This window comes from Nothoprocta perdicaria, unplaced genomic scaffold (assembly GCF_003342845.1).
Source record: "Nothoprocta perdicaria isolate Ctin4 unplaced genomic scaffold, notPer1 scaffold_84, whole genome shotgun sequence".
Taxonomy (NCBI): Eukaryota; Metazoa; Chordata; class Aves; order Tinamiformes; family Tinamidae; genus Nothoprocta; species Nothoprocta perdicaria.
The window spans coordinates 2,154,756-2,165,151 of NW_020456132.1; the positions used below are offsets into that span (position 1 = coordinate 2,154,756).

At 46.6% G+C, this 10,396-nt stretch overlaps 1 protein-coding gene across 1 annotated transcript in view; it reads right to left on the reverse strand.

Annotated features, from left to right (window-relative positions):
- ADIPOR2 (adiponectin receptor 2) overlaps window positions 1-5,451 on the reverse strand; it is a 39,467-nt gene extending 34,016 nt beyond the window's left edge. Inside the window, exon 1 of the mRNA XM_026052141.1 lies at window positions 5,419-5,451. The gene's annotated coding sequence lies outside the window, so the exon portion shown is untranslated. The remainder of the gene's footprint in view (window positions 1-5,418) is intronic.
- Between the last annotated feature and the right edge of the window lie 4,945 nt (window positions 5,452-10,396).

Consider the following 10,396-nt stretch of genomic DNA (forward strand, 5'->3'; position numbering starts at 1 on the left):
CTGCACAGGTTTTTAAAACAGCTCTCACTGTAGATTAGTAGATACAGATATAGGTATTCCTAACACAGGCAGGAGTTAAAAGTTAGCTAAAGGAATTTGTAATTCAGATTAAGCCTCAGTCATTAGAGGTGGTATTCACTCTCAGAAGGCAAGGCAGCTTCTACTGTGTGAACTCAATTATTCCTTTTTCACAGGAAATTCTCCATTTTATGAAAACTCAAAATACAGAACAATGTTTAAGGTAGCAGGCCCCAAAATCTAGTATCATGACGCAGTTTACACTCGAACTCAGAAGAGCGTGAACAAGTGGCTCCAACAAAGACTGCAGAACTCCATGGAGAAAAAACATCCAGGCAGGGAGAAGGTGCATGGTACCGTCCCAYCAAAAGAATAGAGATTTAGAACAAACAGGTTGAACATCCAGTTTACTACACTATACTTGCGACAGCATTCGGAAACTCATCCTAGACAAACAAACTAAACCCTTTCCCAAAACCTGTCAATAAGTTGCTCAACAGATCCAGCAATCCCTGAGCACATCTAAGAGAGCATATGCCCCCGACTTGCTCCAGACACCAGGAGGGCAGTACCACTCATCTTCGGTCCAGAGAAGAAAAGCAGAGGACTCCTGTCCTCTTTAGTAAAGAGASCAAAAATTGGTGGAAAAGAATATTTTGGTTAAAGACAGAGAGAGGYGGAGGGGGAAAGTAGTCTAAAATGTAATAAAAAATGGCTTTGGTGTTCTTAAGGTAAGTGAAACCATACCTTTGAAAACACACAGATGGCTGCATTTAGAAAAGGAATTGGGCTAGTGAAGACATTGAGATTTTTAATGACCTTTTCAAATGCAGTGTTGTTATACTACAACATCTATATATATATTGTCTGTTAGCATGAGAAGAAATATAAATACCACCCACTTTCCGATAAGATATGGTCRGAAAGGAAATTAGGCAGGGCGAAAAAGGAAGCATAATTCCTATTTCCTACACCAAGTCCCAACAGGAGTTTCTAAATCCGTCACTGGAGCACTGCAATACTCATTTTAAGTACGCAGAATAGACCTTCAATCCATTCCTGCCAGTAAATTGTATGCTCTTGCTTACTGCCAGCTAAAGCAACTTTGGGGAGCCAGTGATTATAGCTCTGCTCCTTCCAAAGCTACTTTTTTTGTGTGTGTATGTAGTACCTGTCTTTATATTCTCTTCTCACAAGGCTTACTCCTGTTCACAAGAGAGCTACAGCAGTTGGCACATCCCAGCAGATTCCATTACGTTTTCATGGCTACTGAAATCCATCTGAACCAGGCTACAAGTTCTGCTATATTGACAATTACATATCCTGTAACCCTTTACTTAACCTGAACACTCAAAGATGCCTTTCTGCAAGCAACTTAAGCACCAGTCAGCACTGAGAAGCTCTGAAATGCTAAGACACATGCTATTTGGGTACAGATTATTTGCAAGGCTAACCAATCCTGCATGGCCAGAARAAAAGACAATTTCTTCTCTGCAGGGAGGAGGCTGTTTCTCCTCCCCCCTCTCTCTCTCTTCTAATGRAGAAGTAGAGATCAGTAGAACTAGAATACAAAAGCAAATATGACAATATGCAATAACAAATAAAACTTTAACCTCATTTTATACCTGCCACTGTATTTTATCTGCTCAAGAGCCCATTATTTATGAAAGAGGAGGAAAAAAAGGCACTACAAAACCAAAATAGTAATTTTCTTCCTGCTCCGACTATATCCTGACTCAGACACCACACAGCAAAAAAACAACGTGAGAAACATAGATATTTCCAYGTGGTGTTGAAAATTCAAAAGAAAGGAGAAGTTCTAAGTGAAAACCACTGTAAATTAGCTGGCAAGCTAGTATTTAAGTATGCAATATTTTCTCTTCGGGATTGTGAGTACTTTAAATTTGCCAACATGCCCTCACTTCAAATTATTTGCTACTTCTCCAAACAAAGCAGCAGCAGCAGCATGGGCTGTGGCACCTCCTTCCCCAGGGGAGGCTGCCTGCTTATCACCACACCAACTGCCACATTGCAATGCGGTGAGTAATGTTCCGTGCACAAAAAGACTGCCTGGTGCCCTCAAAGTAAACCTCAGAGTTTGYCCTCAAGCTGTGCTAAGAAACATTTTCTTTTTATGGCACACCATTGAAATAAACTTTCCAGAAAAAGTATGTAACCACTGGGCAAACTATACTTCAGCTCAGTCCCAATTACCTACGGATAAAATTCCAGCTAGTGACATACACAAGGCAAGAGGTGATTCTTTACAAAGCCCTGCATAGGCTACATGTGGAAATAACTCACCTCCTCTGATCTGCAGCATCCTACTTCAAAAATAAATTCTCCTGATAGCAGGAAAAATATTCAAATACAAAAATGAAAGGTAAAAATGTTTTCAAAAAACAGAAATCTAAAGAAGCAATGCTAATACTACAGCTTGTTGCCATTTCTTGCTCTTTGAAAGCTAACGTCTTTATGGAAGTGGTCTAGACAAAGATAGTGCCTTGAAAAACGTCAAGTCCACCCGTCATCATGTTAAGAACAACCAGTTGAAATAGAGCGTCTCATCAAAAAAATAAGATAGTTGCTTAACACAAGCTTTATCCGAGAATGATACTGTTTAAAGTAATACTTTCCACCTTAACCTCCCTCCCAAGTACTTTTTCATAATCACTACCATTATCTTGTGTAACAACCTCTTTTCAAATCTACCAACAGTCTGCCAGAAAAGCGAGCGAATGACTCAGACATAGACTTTCGAATCATAAATACTCAAAATTGCTATTTCCATTTCAGTCCTACTTCTATTTAAGCATCTGAATTGCTGATAGCATAATAAGCCAACGACCTCCCAAAGTTTCCCCATCAAGATTTTCCTCATGCACAGACAGCATCCCTGCTGACGAAAGCAAGCCTCGTTTTCTCACACAGTGCCTTGGACRATACGGTTATACAACCAGAAACCTGTAAAACTTGCGCATTTTGTCAGTACCAAATACTGAGTATCTCTGGACATCAATACTTGACACAGCTCCTTGAACATTCAACTGAAAACATAAGATAGCTCCAAAGACCAGGCAGTAAAATCACTGGCATTACATGCCCTGTCAACTCCCATTAGTTTTCCCTTCACGGCAAATCAACAGAAACTCCTGGTTACAGCAAGCAAGGGCTTCACAAACTCCTCCAGAAAGGTCCAGCCTTCTTGCCCATATCCAGAAGTCAGGCTTCAAGTCTGAATCTTGCCCACAGCTAGCAAGACACACTAGGTACTTGAGCACACTTGCAGTAACGCCAGMAGTATCATTGCTGTTGCAAAAAGGTTATTAACGCAAGACAAGAATCCTTTGCTTAGTCCTGGTTCTGCTGAAGACCTGAAACAAATTTAAAATTCAATTGCTATCATATTTTATATTTATTTTTGAGAACATACTTATAATAAATAGGTTGCAAGAACATTCATCCTGAAAGGTCTTACTTGAGAGATATGCGAGAWATATTCCACTTCACACCTAATTATTTTTCATATCTGATTCAAACCSAGGATAATCCTCCTGAAAATATGGACAAATTGGGGACACAGCTTTTCACACCTCTATCACCAATTCCAGTTCAGTTTTCCACCCCAGTGGGTGCTCCCCAAGGGCTTTGGTTAGCTATTAAAAAAAGTGGTACCATGAAGCTGCCACCAACCTTATCAACAGGCTCACTTAACAATATTAAGTTGTCAACTTAGACAAGAGAGTCATTTCCATATTTTAGTGGCTAATCTTATGCTTTCAATACAACAGGGAACTTCAGCTTCAGGCTGCCTGCTAATGCACACTCAGTCTTCACATACAGGGCAAAGAGTCACAGTGCGGCTTAAGCTTACACAGAGCAAGTTATCTCTTTAAGGGGAGATCCACAGCTTAAAATTATCTTGACTTGGACTGGCTAATGCCCCTATGTGAAAAGGGAAACAGAAATAAAAACGTAAATAAGACATCTTCCCTTGTATAAATAGGATTTGTTCACAGCTGAAATAAAGACAGCGTTTGTTTTTGACTATGCTGCACCTTAAATCCTATGACACCTAGTTCCATTAAGCAGAAATATCTTTTTCTCTGCTACAACAGTTGTCACCAAAATATATGTGGTTTCATTAAGCCTCTGTAGAAAGGCAAGCTTCTCCACACTGGAACATTACAAAAAGGCCATTTAAGCCTGAGGAATTTTACTACAGAAGTGTGCGAAGGAAGAGCGACTGCATAGCACACTGTCCTTCACCCACTTCCAGAACAGATTTATGACGACCACAGAGAGAACGTAACTAAGAACTTAATATTCTCTGACAGCAAGAGACTGGGAACGGCTTCAATTACACATTAAGGATTCGACTCTTGGAAAACAGATTATGCCCAGAAGGCTTTGCCCACAGGACCTGGCCAATTTTAAAAGCCTAGTCTGTTTTAAAAACGGACACACAAAACAATTCTATGGCCTGAAGAACTCCAGTGTCTCACTAAGCACAAAACGTATCTTTAAATAAGCAGCAATACTTGACTCTAATTTCTTATGTGCAGCAGGTGCATACGACAGCTTACATACATCAAGTGACAAAGCCCGTATGTCAAGGAAGGTATGATTTAGCGTTAAGGGAAAGGGTTTTCTTAAGCATATGCCAACAGAGACATCTACTAAAGCCACTAAGTCAACAGGCTCGTGAGGCTGAGACAGTCACAGAAGAGAAAGCAACGTACTGCAGAAGCCCAGCAACAGCGGYTCTGTCTTCCTTGTTGTCTAGCCAAATATCACCTTCTGTGCTGCCTAATCCAAACATACAAGASATGAGGATCTAACACCCTATTTAAGGAAAAAGTAATAACAATAATAAAAACTAGGGAAGTTTCTTTAGCTCAAGTTTCCCTCGGGAAAGCCGGGATTCGGGTGGCACTGCCTGCTGCTGGTACCTGTTTACAAACACACACACASGCGCGGGGTGATCCTGAGGCGAGGCACGGCAAAGCCGGGCAATGCTSCTCGCGCAGGGGCAGCAGCTCGGCCTCTCACCGCGCCCTCCAGCGCGACCCCAGCGGCGGCCGCAGCCCCCGCGCCCCGACCAGCAACAAGTGCCCGGCGGCCCGCGGCCGAGCCCCACCGAGGCGGCCCGGACTCCCCGGGAGGCCTCGACCTTTCCTCCCCTCGCGCCGCCGAGCACCCGCCGTGCCCGCCAGCGCCCACCCCGCCGTGCYACCACCCCCCGGGGCCCGCTCGCCTCCCAAGCGCCGCACCCCAACGGCCGCCCAACGGCTCCGGGACCAACGGTCGCCCCAACGGCCACGGGGAGTGGGGGCCGAGAATGAGGCGCCCCCCGCCACCACCAGGCCCACTCGGCCGGAGCCCGCCGGCGCCGCTCACCTGCCCGCGCGCGCTGGCAACGGCCGGCGCCGCCCGCCCGGTGCCGCCGCCACCGCCCCCCCCTCCTGCGGCAACCGCTGCCGCCGCCTCCCCGCCGGCCGCGCCGCGCCGCCTCCTCCCGGCCCTAACGCGTCATCATCGCACGAGGCCGCCGCCGCCAATGCGCGCCGCCCCCCGGCGCCTGCGCGCYACGCACCGGAAGGAGGCGCCGCCGGGAGCGCCGCTGCATCTTGGGGGCTGTAGTTGGAGGAGGAGGCCGCGGCGGCGGCGGGACTGCGCCTGCGCGCCCCGCGGGGCGGGGAGAGGGGAGGAGGGGCGCGGTCTGTTCGCGCCGGCTTTGATTGGACCAGGGGCGCGAGTGACGTTTGCGCGGGCTTTTGTTCTGCGGCGGCGGGCGCGCGGGGCGGTTGCCATGGTGACGGCCGTTTGGGCCGTTGGGGGCGGTTGGGGCAGGGTTGTCGCCGCATCCCTCACTTCCCGGATAGAGGAACTGTCCGGTTTTATGTCCCATTCAGAGGCACAGGAGAGGACACCTAAAAGCACAAGATTTTATTCATTTAATTTAATTTATTTATCTAAACGTTGGGAAGTGTAGGCTGAACAGCAGGAAAACCTCCCTGACACCGAGGTCCTTGCTTGTGAAAAMCAGCCCTTGGGGGAAACGGTGGAAACCCAAAGGCTGAACCTTGCACAGTGAGGCTGGTCAAAACACTGAGGGAACTTCCTGTTTGGGGACCATYTTGCATTGTCCAGGAGAACAATTGTGTGGTTTGGGAGATGGATCAATCTGCACTTTTTGTGGCTTTCACATTTTAGTACTTTGTGCAGTCCTTTCGAGTATCCACAGCCAGAAGCTGCCTCTCAGGTGTTTTATTGATTATAAAAGAGAGGGTTACGGAAGCAAAAAATCCCCGTAAATAAATATMTGAAATGTTTCGACTAAAATGCTGAATAAATATCCATTCTTTGAAACCATGTTTATAAAAATATGATTACTTGTTATTGTCATTAGATTAGCTGTCCCAACTCACGCATTCATTGTAATCCTTCACTAAGAGTTTTTAAGGGAGCAATATCACTATCAAACCTCAGAATTCCACTATTAAGATATATTTTCAATTTCTACCCGTTACCAAAGTGTATTTTGATGGTACAGGGCAGCAGAAAAACAAGCAGCAGCTGCAGTGTCTGCTCCTAGTTTGCCCCCTCTGCCTCTTAGATGAAGTATTTCCTGTCCCATGTTTCAGTATTTCATGTAAAATGGTACTAATTTAAAAAATATTTTGAACGCCACTGATGAGAAATGTCTGTGAAAACTGCATGCCGTTATCGTTTGTCACTTCCTGCCACCATAAACTTAAACGCAGTCAGCCGATTAAGAAATTGAGATAGAAATACCGCTCTAAATTAATCACCAAATAAACTGACGTAAAGCGGTTTATTCTGGATCAAGAASCTGGGAAACATAAAGCAAAGGTGGACAGTACAAATTACTCATGTGGAAAGATGCGTTTTTTAAAAAATGGGTCATGTACTTCTTGGACATTTATAGCTAATTCCTACAAACCACAGTGTTAATATATAAAGGTTTGTTGCCCTCGTCATTTTCTCTGATTGCTTTTGTCCTAAATATGTAGTTTGGCACGATTGCTTTTGTCCTAACTACACAGTTTGGCACTTTGCAAAAGTTAGCAAGTCATCAGTTACCTCTGTTCCTGAGCAAGAGAGAGCAAATTTGCCTGTGGTAAATGAAACTGAGGGCGACCAGAATAATCACAGTGAATTGCAAAGAGGCTGCCACTCTAAAACCCTGGTCTTGATGTTTCCTCASCTGAAGAAAGGTAATGACTAAATGCTTATGAGGCCGCTTGGGGCTGTGAGCATGGCAGAGCTGCAATTAGCTCCAGCATAGTGGCTGTGACATTCATTAATGTCACTGGCTCTAACCCATATTTTATTTTATTTTCCCCCTGAAAGGCAGGTTTATAATGTCTTCTTGCATGGTAATGCCTCGCCCTGCCCATCCTGAGCTGATTAGGGTGCTTCTGGAGTCGCACGAAAGACTGACACAACTACACGGCGCTCTAGGAAAAGCCGAAAGGCTCATTATGACTCAGAAGGAACTGCGGGATATGCCCTATTTCTGCAAGCCTTTCAAATGCTCCGTCCCTGTGCACAAGCATATTTGGAATGCTTCCTTCTGCATTCCTGGGACGGAGGCAGCCACGTGGGTGCCACGGGACCTGTTGGTCATCCCCACCCCTGAGCAACACCCTGGGGAAGGGTCCCAGGGCTCAGGACGGGCTCTAACCACTGGGTCCGGGATGAGCTTCACCTCCTCCTTCCCTCTGCATTCCCTAACATTTCAATGTTAGGGAGCTGCACAGGTTAATGAGCTCTGCCCACTGCTGGGCTGAGCTGCACAGCCCTGCGAGGGGACACACGGAGGCTGCTGAGCGGAGCGGGGGGGTGCCCTTGCCGAGGCAGATTAGGCAAGATAGGGTTTAGGCAGCCACCCTTTAAGAGCCTTTAAGGTCCTTAAGGACTTTCAGCGCCAAGACTCCTGCAGCAGGATCTGGGGACAAGAGCAGGGCAACTCYGTGAGGGCAACAGCAGGAGGGAGGCAGGCGTTGTGGAGCAGGAGGAGGCACCGGCACCAAGACCTTCCTAAGTGAGAGCAGCACCCACTGAGAACGCCRTTAACGGGACTGTTTTGTTATATTAAAGTCTTCCAAATACTTGAGAAAGGAACAAAATAAAGGAAATGATGCTAAGATAATATGTCTCTTTACAGGTGTAACTGCACACACTGCCTGACACGGGAGCAGGTACCGGTGAGCGGAAGGACCCCCGGGACACGCGGCACCTGGGGTCACCTCACGTAGCAGAGGTGCCTGCGGTGGCGCAGGTGGATCCGTGGATCCACTGCACAATGGGCCCTGCCTCCTTGGGTCACCAGATCCTTTTTTTWAATTTTTCCTTTTACTGGGAAATGTTGTCTCTTTATAGAGTATGGGAGGCAAAGTCCAAACAGACAGACAGGCAGAATGTATTAAAATTACAAAGAAATTAAACGACACCCTTCTTCCCACATGGCCCCCATACATACCAGCTAACTTTCCAGGGCTTTGAATGTAACTAGYGTTTAAATATACAGGCATTTTTCTCTGGAGAAGGGAGAAGGAGCCTTTCAATCACATGGGAAGAGGCTGTGAGCCCTTTCTCTATGTGCCTCACTGTKAAGATACACAAACTCCAGGTATATTTTCCAGATTGGGTTTACCTGAGCGAAGACAGAGCCCTAATTCTGCATGCTTAAAACCCAGGCCTTGGTTCCTTGACAAGCAGCAGTCTGGATTTTCCCAAACAAACTGGCCTCCTTTTCACTCCTGGTGACTTTCTTTCTGTGACCCTTGAGCCACCAGTCTCCTCACCACCTAGTAAGCTCRAGCCTTTAAATGGTTTAGTCTGGTTTTAAGGAGAGCTCTAGGCCCCGCACAGCATCAGCGCAGTCCAGTGCAGGGTAATAGCTAGTGCTCCAAAGAGAGAAGCTCTGCTAATGCTTAGTGCTCCGCTTTGTGGCTGTCCATCAGCGTCCTTGTCTCTGCTTGCTGAAAGAGGAACCCCTGACCCTGCTGTTGTTCCTGCTTCCTGCATTTGAGGAAATGCTATGAGTAAGTTATGCTTTTTTTTTCCTCCCTCCATTTGTAACCCTCTGATGCAACAAATAGCCTTCAACTGTCACAGTGCTAAGGAGGAAAAGGGAAGAGAAACAGCTCTGCAGGAACGGACTGACAGCAGGGAATCTGTCAGGAAGGCATGAACATGCTGTGATCATCGTTTTGATGCAGGTTTTTATATTATCGTTATTTTGGGATTTACAATGGCTGATTAGGATTCATTTTAGTCCCTCTTGGTACGTGTCCTGGTGGCCACAGACACCTGCTTCACCTGTCTCYGAGGTGGGTTGTATTTAGACTTCCGAGCTGGAATGCTGCACAGCACGGACCCAGTAGCAGCCGGAGCTGCCCAGACCTGGAGCGGGAGCGGGAGCAGGCTCAGCACACGACGGCACCCGGCACCCTTCCCACAGGCACACGGAGCAGGGCAGGCRATGCCTCCTGCAGCCCTCGGGAGAGGCCAGGATAGGGCCAGGGACGTGCCGGGGCCAAGGAGCAGGGATGCATCTCTGGGTCCCATGGATTASACACAGACGGAGTAAATCTTGGAGGAAAAGGGCATCTGATGTCATGTTTGTATCTGCCCGCTCTCAGCTGTAGGACACTTCAGAGCCTGCTGCTCCGTACAACTTTATTTCCTACAGTGGCTTCTCTAAGCTATATGCCACAACGTGTAGTCAGTAGCAGCTAAATGGCAGCGAAGGAACATAAAAGCCACTGGCTCTGGGCAACCTTGTGACAGACATTTTAGACGTGCCCTTTAGCTGACGGAAGGTATTTCCCAAGGACTCCTTGGGACGTTCTGAGTACACGTCAGCTGATCAAAATACTGTCCGTATATCTGTAGCCACGGGYGATCAGGAACTGCTCCCACAGCGTAATTCAAACCCACCAGCCTTCTCCCTAAGCAGGGCCAGTGAGCAGAGATCCTCGCCCAGTTGATTATACGTGACTGAACAAGATCTGCTTCATGTGAACTTTGTCGGGGTTACAAAACTTGGGTCTAAATCACAAGTATGTTACATTTATACTGCATGTTTGCGTTCAACCTTGATGTTTCTCCAATGGCAAAAGACAAAATCTCTTCATCATACTGGGCTCTGGATAGCCACAGATTTCCTGAGCACAGAGAGCAGGAACCACCRAACAGCAGAGATACCCCTATAGTGCAGTGCAGGACTTAAATTTTCACTTCAGTTTTCTCACAACTTGACTTTTCTCACAACACCATCACTGTCTTTTTACCGCAATTAATATCCAATGAAGGTTTCTGCTTTTTCTGGGATCAGCTCTTTCTT